This window comes from Phyllostomus discolor, chromosome 2 (assembly GCF_004126475.2).
Source record: "Phyllostomus discolor isolate MPI-MPIP mPhyDis1 chromosome 2, mPhyDis1.pri.v3, whole genome shotgun sequence".
Lineage (NCBI taxonomy): Eukaryota > Metazoa > Chordata > Mammalia > Chiroptera > Phyllostomidae > Phyllostomus > Phyllostomus discolor.
The window spans coordinates 158,402,960-158,417,475 of NC_040904.2; positions in this window are offsets into that span (position 1 = coordinate 158,402,960).

The window sequence follows — 14,516 nt, forward strand, 5'->3', positions numbered from 1 at the left end:
CTGGCCTATTTAACTCATTGCCAAACTCTTAAACATCACTACCCATAGCATTATATCATAAATGTAGCATGCTCTCTTTTTAAATCTTGTTCTCCAACAGTTAAAACTCTGGATCCAATTTTCCTACTGCCCCAGTGTTAGTATCTGGGGCTTCATTGGTTAATCCCCTTGTTGCTATGACTAAGCATGCTATGTAAATATTTGATTGCATTAGAAAAGAATTTGAAAGGAGAATTAGATGACAGACAATAAAGCTGGTCAATTCATCCTAAGACTATAGTCTTAATATTGTTCAAATATTGAGGAAAATATGTATGATTTAGGGAAAAAGCAAACCATATGGTCAGAATTTGAAATGATTTGATAAAATGTTTGCCTTGATTTCTTTTTATAAGGTGAAATAACAATAAGAGAAACAAAGTATAGCTATATACTCGATATTCTAAAAACTCCACAAATAAGCAAGCCAGGGAATACATACCTAACAAAAACTAATTAAGCGCGAACATCTTACACTGTATAACCACAGCCTCATATTCAAGGTTTTCTGACTCTTCATTTCTCAGCTATGTTGTATCTTCTCATATTTCTCTCTATTCTCATTCCCTACCATTTTCTCCACATAAAACCTGCTCAAACTATTTTTTTCCCTTAAGGCCCAGCAAATATGTGATTACATCTGTAGCATTTCAAGGATTCCTTCAGTAAGAATGAATTCTATCTTCCTCTGTGCTCTTTCCCATAAGACACTTTGCATGCTTCTATTTGGGACATTTTCTTTCTGCTGTACAGTGTGGTTATGATTTTCTTGTGTGTCTCCCCAACCTATTAGGCTGTTGGAGGGTAGAGATGATATTTTATTCATATCTGTAATCTTCCAGCATTCAGCACAAATTCTTGCACCTTGAAGGAGATTAATAACATCTGCCAAATGAAGGAAAGAGATGATAGTGTGCCATTAGGCAACAGATTTGTGGGAGAGGCTGTCGGTGCTCCCAGTATCCATGATCTGCATGACATCATCTTTCTCTGCTTCTCTTAGTTATTTTGAGGCCATCTGAGGCCATTAGTTTCAATTAATGGAGTATGAATGAAGTGATGTAGGAATTCAAAACAACCCCCCCCCCACCCCTGCAACATGTGCCTCTGTCTTATACAGACTGCTTTGAGCTAAAGGCAACTCTAGTCACAGGCTCAGGAGACACTTCTGCCACCCCACCCTTAACAGCCCAGAAAAATGTGAATTAGAGGCCTGGCCTATAAGAGATTACCCACATTAACCTTTCTGGCCCACCTGTATGGCAAGGCAAACTTTTCCTTTTTAAATATCTGTTCTTACTACCTGCAAAGGCCCTTTGATACCCCCAAGGTGCATTGCCTCATCCCTAGCTCAGATCATCTTACATACTTCAATCCCCTTTTGTACCTCTAAACCTCTTGTGCATGTAGGATCTCAGGCTTCCTCATGTCACGTTTGAGGTTCCCATACATGTGTATGTATTAAATGTGGTTATTTTGTCTTGCTGATCTGTCTCATGTCTATTGATTATTAGACCAGCCAGAAGAATCTTGAGGGTGGAGAAAAGTTTGTTCCTCCCCCACAGCGGCATGTTACATCTGGGTAATGGGAATTAAGAGCCAACATGCTTCTTTATTTCTTGCCATTCCCTGCCCTAATAGCTTCATGTTTTCAGATGGAGTAGCTACAAAATGGAGTTATTGAAAGATTGTTAAAAAGCTGCTTGACTTGCACTAGACTTTGTGTGTGCCAGAAACAATTACTGTGTTTAGCCACTGAGATTTCAGGCTTTATTTGTCATGAGAACATAACCTAGCTTATCCTGACCAATACCAGATCTTACTTAATAAGCTGATAAATCCTAACAGCATAAAGACCCAGTGAAGCATTGAGCTTATGAAAATGCTGTAATGTGTGCTAATATATATATATATCCTAACCCAAAATTGATATATAATGGCCTTTTCATAGAAAAACTCTGTGAGAGCCAAGTGTGTGTGTATGTGTGTGTGTGTGTGTGGCTGTGTGAAAACTACACAATAGATTCATTTTAACTGAAGACAAAAGACTCAATGTCCCAATATTCCCTTTGGCCTGAGTGAAAAAGAACATGTACTTGCCACGCAGTGGCAGCGTACTGTGTCTGAGATTGTAGCTGACTAGCCGCTGTGACTATGATGAATCTGACCTGGTCTCACAGAGAGGACAAAATACAAAAAATATCTTCCCACAGCTTCTAAATTTATATGTTAAGTGCATCCACACAGGCTACTTTGAAAAATCTTATCTGTAAGTATGGGGGTTCAGAATGATTTACCCCCAAGATGTGCCTCTGCAGAATGCAGCTTGTTTTGAAGTAAAGTCAACTTTACTCACGGGGTCAGGAAGATCTCCTGTCCCTCTCTTAACTACTTAGAAGAACTTGAATAGGAACCTTGCATGTAATAAGAGATCATCGGAGAAACACTATTTTTACCTACTTGTAGGGCAGGACAAACTTCTATTCACTAAACATCTGCTCTTCTTACCATCTTGCAATGATACTTTGAAGCCCCCAAGCCGCCTTACCTTATTCCCAGCTCAAGATGTCTTATCTACCCATGTTCCCTTTTTGTCTCTGAATCCCTCGTGCATACGGAGTTTCTATGTGTATGTACTGCATTACATTTAGTCATTCCTTCTTGTTAATCTGTCCCATGTCCACTTGGTGATTAGATCAGCCAGAAAAACCTTGAAGGCTAAAAAACAATCCTTGCCCCCCGCCTCCCAAGTTGCTGCTGCAAGCAGAACAACTCACTGGCTGGAATCCCACACTTACCCACAATGCTTCTACAGATGAGGAGATCCTGGAACATCTGACCCAAGGCTGCAGAATACAAGGATTCTTACCACGTCAGCATACACCCACTTCTTTGTCTGCAGGTTGTGGTAGAAGCCAGAATCTTTTCCCCTATTCTAAATTTAGATCGGGAACATTTGATTTCCTGTGTTTTGCAACAGCTGTTTCAGTGTGGACAACAAAAATTTGCTGTAATAAATCACCAGTTCCTAACTGGGCAGATTGTGGGGAGTTGTAATGCCCCCAGCCTGTAACATTTTTAGTGAAATGTTTTTAAGCCAGCTCTGCCCATTATTCTTTGTATCTAGCTTAACACACATTTGAACTGTCAGAAGTAACACCCCTTGAAGGTGTTAATCACCCTCAATAGAGCACATGATATTCTTAACTATCCTGTAATCTCATCTCAGTTTTGCTTTCTCCCACCCTCCTATAACTTCCTCAGCTCCCTCCTTAATTCGACATGCACAAAGATACTACAAAACTGTTATTTTCCTGAGCATTTGCAGTCTTGTTCCCCAGCATATGTCTTCAGTTTTGCCTCAGATAAACTCATACAATTTCTCTACAGGCTTGGACATTTAACAGCCACAAAAGATAGGGCCACCACCTTCCTAGGCTGACTCTGGAAGCAAACCTCATCTTGGGAGGGCCGCATCTGTTTACACTCTTTTTAGGGGATGATTCTTGCAACCATAATATTGGTTTGTGTCACTATTAAGATTCTACTCATCCAAGCCAGACAAAGTGTCCTTTTAATTGGGAAAACTTCTATATTTAAAAAAAGGAAAAAAGAACTTTTTTTAAAGAGCTCTTATATTGTTGTAAAAGCTAGTCATTAAGATTCCCTTCATATAATGGAAAGATAGAAATTAGAACAAGAGTCAAAATGTACTAGGATCTTTCTACTTCCCTTCAAATATTGTAAAAATTAGGATATTGGAAATTCAATTGTCTTGAACTTAAGAAGAAAAAATGAAAGAAAAAGATAGGCAATACAAATTTAAATACAAATTAACACATTATGTACTAAGAACCATGCTTGCTAACTGTCAAGTTTAATGCTCCATACCATGGCTATAAAGGAATGGAGGTTAGATGCCATTTATGGCTAGGATCCTGCAAAACTGCTGCTAGCTCTCAAAGAGAAGATAAAATTACAATTGCTACCATGAGAAATTTTCCAATTAGCAAACAAATAAATAAATAAATGTGGAGAGCTAAATAAAATGGGCATTGATGGGGTTAAACAAAAGTTTAGTACAGCAATTCCAAAAACTGAGTGGGGGCAAAAGGCTGAGTGGGCCTGTGGGTGAGGAAAACCTTTCCTCTCCCCTCAGGGTTCTTTGACTGCTCTAATGTTCAAATAGGCATGAGGCAGATCAGCAAGAGAAGATAACCAAATTTAATCCATACAAATATACAGGAACCCCACATGCATGAGGAGTTCAGAGACAGAAGAATTACAGTATAAAAGATATTTTAAGTGAAAATGAGATAATGCACCTTGGAGGCTTCAAAGGGTCATTGCAGGATGTGTAGTGAACAAGAGTTTGTCTCGCCCTCTAGATAGATTAAAAAAAATATTTTCTCTAATAATCTCTTATTATGAACAAGGCCCCTATTCAAGAACTTCTAGATAGTTAGGGAGGAACAGAAGATTCACTTGTTTTTAGCTAAAGTTGCCTATAGCTCAGAAAAATCTGCATATTACAGAGGTATATCTTGCGGTATTTTAGTTCTGAACCTCTACAGCCTGTTTGAATGCCTCTTTCCCTTTCCAACATTAAAGAGCATTAAAGAAATAATCACTGTGTTCCTAATTTGCATGTCTCAGATAATTAGTGATGTTAAGTATCTTTAAATATGTCTGTTGGCCATCTGCATGTCCTCTTTGGAGAAATGTCTATTCAGGTCCTTGGCCTTTTTTTTAATTGTATAGTTTATTATTTTGGTGTTCAGTTGTATAAGTTCTTCACAAATTTTAAATATTAACCTCTCATTACATGCATTATTGGCAAACATGTTCTTCAATTAGTGGTTTGTCCTTTCATTTTGTCGATGACTCCCTTTGCCATGCAAACATCTTGGCTTGATGTAGTCCCATCTGTTTATTTTTGTTTGTTTTCCTTGCCTGAGGAGATAGATGAGAAAAAATATTGCTTTACGCAATGTCCAAGATTTTACTGTCTATGTTTTCTTCTAGTATTTTTATGATTTCAAATCTTAAATTTAAGTCGTGAATCCATTTTGAGTTTATTCTTGTGCATAGTATATAAGAAGGCTAAATCTAGTTTTATTTTTTGCACATATCCGTCCAATTTTCTCAACACTGTTTATGAAATACACTGTCTTTACCCCATTACATATTCTTGCCCTTTTTTGTCAAATATTAAGGGACCATAAAGGAGTGGGTTTATTTCTGGGCTCTATTCTTTCATTGATCTATATGTCTGCTGTTATGCCTGTACAATGCTGTTTTGATTACTATGGTATTGTAGTATATTTGATATTAGGTAGCATAATTCCTTTAATTTTGTTCTTCTTTCTCTAAAAAAAACTATTCAGGGTCCCTTGTGGTTCTATATAGATTTTTAGAATATCTGTTCAATTCTTTGAAATATGCCATTGATGTCTTGATAGGAATTGTGCTGAATCCATACTTTGCTTTGGGTAGTATGGACACTTTATGATATTAATTCTTCCTATTCATGAACAGAGTTTGTGTTTCCACTTATTTGTGTTTTTTTCAATTTATTTTTAAAATATCCTATACATTTCTGAGTATAGGTTTTTAATATTTTTTGGTTCAGTTTATTCCTCGGTATTTTTTAATGCAATTGTAAATGGGATTGTTATATTAGTTTCTTTTTCTTTAAATTACTTTTTTAAAAGATTTTATTTATTTATTTTTAGAGAGGGAAGGGAGGGAGATAGAGAGAGAGAGAGAGAAACATCAATGTGAGGTTGCTGGGGGTTATGGCCTGCAACCCAGGCATGTACCCTGGCTGGGAATGGAACCTGGGACACCTTGGTTCCCAGCCCGCGTTCAATCCACTGAGCCATGCCAGCCAGGGCCAAGTTTCTTTTTCTGATAGTTCATCACTGGTGTATAAAAATGCCACCAATTTCTAAATATTTATTTTGTATTTTGTTATATGACTTAATTCATTTATCATTTCCAGTATTATTTTTTGTGGAATCTTTAGGGTTCTCTATATACAGTATCATGTTATCTGCAAATATTGACAGTTTTACTTTTTTTTTTTTCCAATTTGGATGCCTTTTTGGATGCTGTGGCTAAGACTTCCAGTACTATGTTGAGTAAGAGTGGTAAAAGTGGACACCCTTGTCCTGGTTCTGATTTTTAGGGAAATGCATTTAGTTTTTGACCTTTGAGTATGATGTTGGCTATAGGTTTGTCATATAAAACCTTTGTTACATTGAGATATTTTTCCTGTGTGCCCACTATGCTGATTTTTTTATAAGTGGGCCCTGGATTTTATGAAATGCTTTTTCTGAATCTATTGATATGATCATGTGATTTTGGTTCTTTATTTTGTTTGTGTGGTATAGCAAGGTTATTGGTGGGTGGACATTGCACCAACCTTGCATATAATCTTAACTTATTCCAACAGAAATGCAGTTTGGATTCAACTGTTTCTGTACATTATCTTACCCATCCTATGGCAATCCTTTTTAAATAAATGCTATGAGGTCTCTGTTAATGTCTGTGCATGTTTAAGTATGTTATGTGGTGTTTTCTACCTCTGAATGATGTTGTGACTTTATAAAAAAGAAACTCAGTTAAATTGGTTTACACAAACTTGTGCTTATATGATAATTCTCAAAAATATAAAAGAAATTAACCCAATTATTTTTCAGAACCATGTAATTGGGAAAATAATTTGATATTAAAACTGATTTTAGTTTGGTTTGCTTCAGTAGTCATATCTTTATAGTAATTAGCATTAAATGATACTTACTTTTTACCTGAATTTATTAGTTAAATAAGTTCATGTTATTGCTGCTGCACAAGTTCATCAGCAAAAGCAACTTGGTGTAATAAAATTTTTATAAGTAAGCTATACCTAATTGTAGGAACAAGTAAATTAAATGAATGTAAGCAGAATACAAGTTCCTTTTCAGGTGAACTCTTTAGTGAACACTATATTGTTAAAAAATAATTACCTTTGTCTACTTTGTAATTTGAAACTTTAAAGTTGCTAGATAAATTAAATGATGGACAGTCATTGAATGTCTAGACCATTTCCAAATAAGATAAAATAACAAAACATGAATGAACATTAGTTCATTTACTTTTTGCTTATTATAAAAAAAAACTAAAGATATCTGTGTTTATTAGTAAATACCTCGTGTCACATTAAACAAATTTTGTTGTGAGGGTGGAGGGTTGAACAAAAAGAAAAAGAACTCACAGACACAAACAACAGTGTTGTGCTTGCGAGGCGGAGGGCGTGGTTGGAGGTGGAAGGGGGTGTAGGGGGAATACATGGTGATGGAACAAATGCAGTAAAATTGAACTATTAAAAATGTTTGTGTGCTGTGAGGGAATACATCAATTTTTAGAAATTATAATGTGTCTATAAATGTATCAATTTAAGAACACTGGTGTAACAGATAGTTTACAATTACTAGGTTTTCATTAATTAATGTTTTTAAAGTTTAAAACTTCTGAACTATGTAATTAAAACTACAAAAATCAATCGTATTAATGAAAACAACTACATATACAAGAAAAGTATGATATGCTTTGGCTTAAAAACAGGTATGATATAGGGAGATATATTTTTGAGGGGGAAAATAATTTTTAAGGTAAAGCTGGTGGTTTCAGAATGAAAAAAAAGAGAGAAACAACAGAACAAAAATCTGAATGTAAAAAAAGTTGTAGAAAGTTTGTGGAATAGAAGTTTTAAGAAAGAAAATTTTAATCATTAAGTAAATTTAAATATCAAAATTAAGCTGATGCAAAATTAAGAGTTTGGTTTTCTCTCTCTCTGCTAAAGGGACTATTGTTCTGCTTATGGTGCTGTGAAAATGCATTCAGCCTAGAAAGCAAAGACTCTGTTTTGTCAAAATAATTTATTTTTTATGTTGTCTTACTCAAGTCTTTAATTACTTAAGAAAACTGAGTTTCCTCAATAGTAAGAAATAAGTTTTGCTAACAATTTTGTAAACTTCTGTATTTCTGTTTGAAATCTTCTATTGCCACTTTGCTTAAATGAATAATTAAATATTGCTTCATTATGACTTATGTTCCTATTTAGTCAAATGTCCAAACCTTTTGATGTAATTTTACAAATGTCCCCAAATTTAAATTACAAATATAGTCTGGACCTGAGGATAACTTCTAGGTATTCCCATAGGACCACTGAAAAACCCAAAATATTTGTTTTTTCTTCTTACAAAAAAAGATTAAATCAAAGCCTGTACTAGAATTACATGAAAGCTTTGTCAAATGACAAAATAAGAATTATGTTTTATTTGCATAAGTGTATATTATAAATGTTCCAGACATACATGTAAAATGGCCAGAAATCTGAGATTTCCTGACATAAGGTGTCTATCATTCAAGTAGAGGGACACACTAAAATTGGTGAACCTGAGTATCAAATTGTGGCACATAGAGGAAGCTCACTCTGTTTTTCCAAGAATGACCTTTCATTGCTATTCTTTTGCTAACCTGATGTCCCTGTAGTTTGGCAACAATCTGTTCCTGAATCATAGATATTGAGGTGGGTAAACAGTGACTATAAATTATATAAATAGGGTCATGGGAAGCCCCAAATGGAGGTTTGTTTCTTTCCAGCTCCCTGGCACTTTTTCAGTTTCTGCATTGTATCATTCACCATAGTACATTTGGCCTGGACCTCATTCAAATGCCATTTAGTATAGATTATCAATATGATCTTGTTGCTGTGTGTGTGATTTCCTGGATGAGTTGAAGCTTCATTTTGCCACAAGGCAGAGGCCCTCACAGGGGCAAAGAAATTGTCAGAAGACATGTTTCCTACTTAGGGTACACCATCCATGATCTCTAGCAATTGGGGAACTCACTTCACTGAGCAAAGTATATGAACCTTGATGGACAGCCTTGGAATCCTCTTGGAATGATGATTAATTCTGTTGCTCTCGATTGTTAGGCAATGTCAACAGGACTAATAGAAAAACTGGATTCAAGCAGAACAAGTTTAATTACATAGGACTGCATGAACTGATGAAAATGATTAAATATTTATGACTTCTTATTTGTAATTGCTAATTTTTTAAATATTTTATTAAATTTTTCCAGATATAAGAAAACACATTTCTCTGAAACTACCTGTGACTTAGAGCAATTTGGTAAAATATACCTTTGTGAACAGAATGAGACATCTACTTTTTTCTCTCTATGTAATCCCTTCCAGAATTTTGAAACTCTCAATGAATGAGGACTTTTATTTTGAAGTAATGTGTTTGCATAAGTTCAATAAGAATCTATTTTCTCTATAACAAGACACAAGGCATTGACTAGAAAGTCATATTTGAGAGAGACGTGCATACACTAGCTGATATGAACATAAAACTTTAAGGAATTAAGATTGACTTTGGAAGGCAGTAAAAGCTCTTTGAACAAATGGTCCGGTACCTCACTTAAATAGTTCATAGTGGTTGTTCCAGGTAAAGAACAAAGGTTGCTTACCAAGAGATAATAAAAAAGGGAGCTCAAAGAGAGATATATTAACCCCAAATCTGTGGGTCTTACAGGGCAAGTCTGATGCCAAGTAACTTACCTGGCTTTTTCTGACCTGAAGAAACTGTTTTAAGTTCAATTTGAAGATTCCTTATGAAAATTCCAGCAAAGTAGATTTAGAAGAGCCTGTGTGGTTAATTTTCAGACTGGTTATGGTCCTAATGGGGTGACTACATCCGCCCCGTAATCATGTTTGCACATCAGAGTGTAAACACTGGCACATTCAGCTTCTTGTGTGATATTCTTGTAGATTTTTCCAGTCTAAACTAGAATAGATCACCTTAGTTATTGAGCTGAAGGGTTATCCAGAGACTCAGAGACATGTTTCAGAAAAGACATTAGTCTTTATGAAGGAGACAATGCTTTCTTTCATGATGCTAAAGACTCAAATAGAAATTGTTATTTCTTTGTCAATGTGCCAGCTTTATTTCATTTTAAATGAAACTTATTGACATATAACTTACATACATTAAAACACAGATATTTTAAGTGTACAGTTTGATAAGTTTTGACAAACTTATATGCTCAAGTAACCACCCCTCCAATCAAAATATAAAATGTTTGCATTATCCCTGAAGGTTTCTATACTATTTTTATTCAACAACCCAGGCAATCACTAATCTGGGATTTATATTTCAGACTAGTTGGTTTCCCTTACTCTAAAATATTATATAAATTGAACAATATAATAGGTACTCTTTTGTATTTGTCTTTTTTTACTCTGCATATTTACTTTAATTCATCCATGTAGTTATGCGTACACATCAGCAGTTTGCTCCTTTCATTGCTGGGTGGTATTCTGTGGGAAAAAATGTCATAAATCATTTATCAACTCACATGTTGATGGATATTTGGATTATTTTTATTATGTTCCTATGAATATTTAAACACAAATATATCTGTAGATACGTGTTATATCAAATTTGATTTTTAGTTCTTAAAAACCATGTCAAAATAACAATGAAATGTTTGAAATGAGTATTTCAGATTTTAGGATTTGCATAACTGGGTATAGACCTATTTGGGCACTTCACTAATGTACTTGTTTGTCAAAGACATAAATAGGTTTAAACTTTAATTTTTTCATAAGTAATAAAAGCTAGGTTTGATTATTAAGACGGGTCAATCACGCAAAGCTTAGGGAAGTCGATATGCTGGAATGCATATATTACGCACAACTGCAGCACTTTCCAGATGATTATTTTATGCAGGGAGGCCCTTCCAGCACAGCATTTAACAAGGCCATAGGAATGTGAAGGTGAGGGGCACTCACATCACTAGCATATTCATCAGTCATTCACTTCTGTAGTTCAGGCAAGGCTATTACTAACTAAGCTCACTGATAACAATGAGGCTGATCTGACCCCAAAACAACATAATTCAGCACCCCTGTGTTTGTTTCTATGTATTAGATAGAACTGTTTTGACTCACTGTCTTAGTAGGATGGCCTGTTGTAGAAAAGCATACCCATAAGTTGGATGGCGCTGAGCCTTAGGTAATTGCCGGGGCGGGGCAGCCTACGTGACCAGGTTGATGGAGGCTCATAAGGTGTAGCAGCTTGGTGGTTCTGTGTTGGGGAGGGCTTCAAAAGGGGACAATACCTTTGCCTGGCCTCTGGAGTCTTGTCCAGTAGGAAGCTGACTCCTAGCACTCACCCTGACGCCAGACACTTCAGTTGCTCTCCACATGCCACTGGTGCCCTTCCAGCTGCTGCTCTGGTGCTGGAGCCCTGAGGGAGTGAGTCAGCATAAGTGCTAAGTCCATTGGGGGCCCTTTAAGAGGAGACATCTAAAAACCCTGCAGTTTCTTCCACTGCCCCAACCCCCACTGGTTTTTACAGGCAGAATTTATGGGGACTTATCTTCCTGTCACTGGAACCCTGGGCTGGGTGGTCTGGTGTGGAGTTAGGATCCCTTGCTCCAAAGGTATCTTTCCTGATTTTTATCCATCACACGTGGATGAGGAACTATCCATTCTGCATCTTCATGCCTTCTCGCCTCCTATCCATCTGAATGAATATGACTTCTTTAATTCCTTGATTGTCAGACTTCCATCCAGCTAGATTTTCTGACCATTCTGGATAATAAATTGTTTTGCAATTTAGTTGTAATTTTTGCTGTGGTTGTGTGAGGAGGTGGGCCATGTTTACCTACGCCTCCATCTTGACCAGAAGTCAACAGGCCAGGATTTATTTAAGAAAAAAAATCAAAACTACAAACATTAAAATGGCAATAAATTTACAACTATTAACAATTGAATCTAAATAACAAACTAAGCAAACAAGCAGAACAGAAACAGAATCAGAGATATAGAGATCATTTGGAGGGTTATCATCTGGGAGGGGAAAGGGGGAGAAAGGGGGAAAAGGTGGAGGGATTAAGAAGTATATACTGGTACAGAATAGACAGGGGAATGTTAAAAACAGTTTAAGAAATGGAGTAGTCAAAGAACTTGTATGCATGACCTGTGGACATGAACTAAGAGGGGGACTGATGGAGGAAATTGCAGGTACCAGCTAGAGGGGGGCAAAGGGATATTATTGGGACAACTGTAATAGCATAATCAATAAAATATATTAAAAATAAAAAATAAATAAAAACTGCAGCAAATAAAAGGAAAAAAAAAAAAACATAATTCAGTGCCCTGGCCAGTGTGACTCAGTTGGTTGGAGCATCATCCCATACAACAAAAGGTCTCGGGTTTAACTACTGGTCAAAGCACATACCCAGGTTGTGGGCTTGATCCTCAGTGGAAGAGCATATGAGAATGCAACCAATCAGTGTTTCTCTTTCACAGTCATGTCTCTCTCTCTTTCTCTCTCTTTTTACCCATTTCTTTCTCTCTCCCCACCTCTCTACAAGCAATGAAAAGAATGTCTTTGGGTGAGGATTAAAAAAAAAATTCAAATACTGTGTTTAACTAGCAGAAATCAGGATACAGCAATTATTATAATGACTAATATGCTTGGTGTGGCATCCTAGAGGATTTCATCCACAGTGTTATGAAGATGATTAATAGAACGTGATATACCAAGTGGCACAATAGATGGACAGCTGTCAAGGACACTACTCATCTTGAACCAGCAGAAGAAATCAAAGTTCAATCATTGGGATGGGAGGCACTCACATTTAAAATAAACTTAAAAAAAAATTTCCCTGATTTTAGATCTGAGCCAGTTTTTAGAATTCAAATACTTTGATTATCTAGGTGGCTGGTTCCTAGGAGAAGCAACTCTGCAATATCATGACATGATTCCCTGGTCTTTTGCAAAGGAACCTACGGCCATCTTACTGGGAAAGGGGGAAACCCAGATATAAGAGGACTAAAGAATAGAGTAAGTGAGTATCATTACTCCCCTTTTTGTGTTTGGGCATATGGGCCCAGATAATAAATGGAGTTCGCTGTATCAGTGTACACATTCAGTGGCCATTTTCCATCTAGCATTCAAACACTGGAAAGTTGAACCAACTCTCACATTGCATCTTTGGTGTTTAAAGTAAAAGTTATTATAGTGGGGAAGGCCAATGGAGGCCTTAGAAATTGATTGATTGGGTAAATAGGTTTATTCCTATGCCAATCAGAAAAGATGATGTGAAACAACTCATATTCATGTAGAATGGAAAACAATATACATTTAGAGTTAGTTAGTCTACTAACTCTCCTGCCCTCTCTCATAATATAGTAGGAAGAGATTTGACCATCTGGACATTCCACAGAACATCATATTGATTCATTACATTGATAGCATTATATGTAGCAGACTGAATAAGCAAGAGGTGGCACACGCACTGGAGTTCTTGGCAAGACACACCATTTCAAGGGGTGAGAAATAAACACACACAGTAATGTTCAGAAACCATGCCCTTCTGTAAAGTTTAATAAAAGTCTAATGTTCCACAATGTGTCAGGATATCCTGTCTAAAATAAAGATAAATTATTACACTGTGCATTTCATCCTATAAAAGGGAAGTATGCCATATCTTTGACCCTTCTGGTTTTGAAGGCAACATATTTTATACTTATAGATACCGGCGTGGCCCACAGATTAGAGGGTTAAAAAGCTTCCATCTTTGAGTGGGACCCACAAGAAGAAAAATCCTTGCTTTCTGAGAAGCCCAAACCAACATTCTCTATTGTGTTGGTGGTATTGGTGGTGGGGGAAAATAACAACAGGGTTTGTGGCAATCCCCAGTGAGAGAATCCCATCGAAACTCCCTGGGTTTGGAGCAAGATCATGCCATCTGCACATAAACACTGTTTATGATGTAGACATAGAGATTTTGTTCTTCCTTTCCCACAACAGTGAGTATTGGAGGTACTGATCCCTAAAAAGGAAACACTTTTTCCAGGGGCCACAGCAAGCTCCCATTGAATGATAATCTCTGGAAGCTGCCTGGCCACAACAGAAAAAAAGAGAAATCACTTTCTTGGCAGGAATAGTTGACTGATTATCAGAGGGAAATAGGGCTGCCCCCTCACCCTGGGAGCAGGAAGGAATACATGTGGAATTCAGGTGATTCACATCAACATCTATTGATACCCCTTTACTCAGCTGTGTCATAAAGAGGTACCTCAAACCCAGGCTGAGACAGGCATGGTGCCCAGGAACTGAGGTCTGTTGATGATGAGGGTCTGGTTCACACCACCAGGTAAGTCATTAATGTCAGCAGAGGGGTGACAGCTGGGAGTCAGGGAAATCTAGAATGTGTAGTTGAGGAGGGAGAAATCTCAACTGAGTGTCACTGGTGGCTCCAAGCATGACTATTGTGGCAGGAGATGTCATTTGTCCCACTAATTTCTCAGTTCTAAGTCTCCTCTGGAAGAGAGGACCAGCAGAATCCTGCTCCACCAGCAGTTAGTCCTTCAACATACATGCAGAAGTAGATGCCAGTGGTACAAAGCA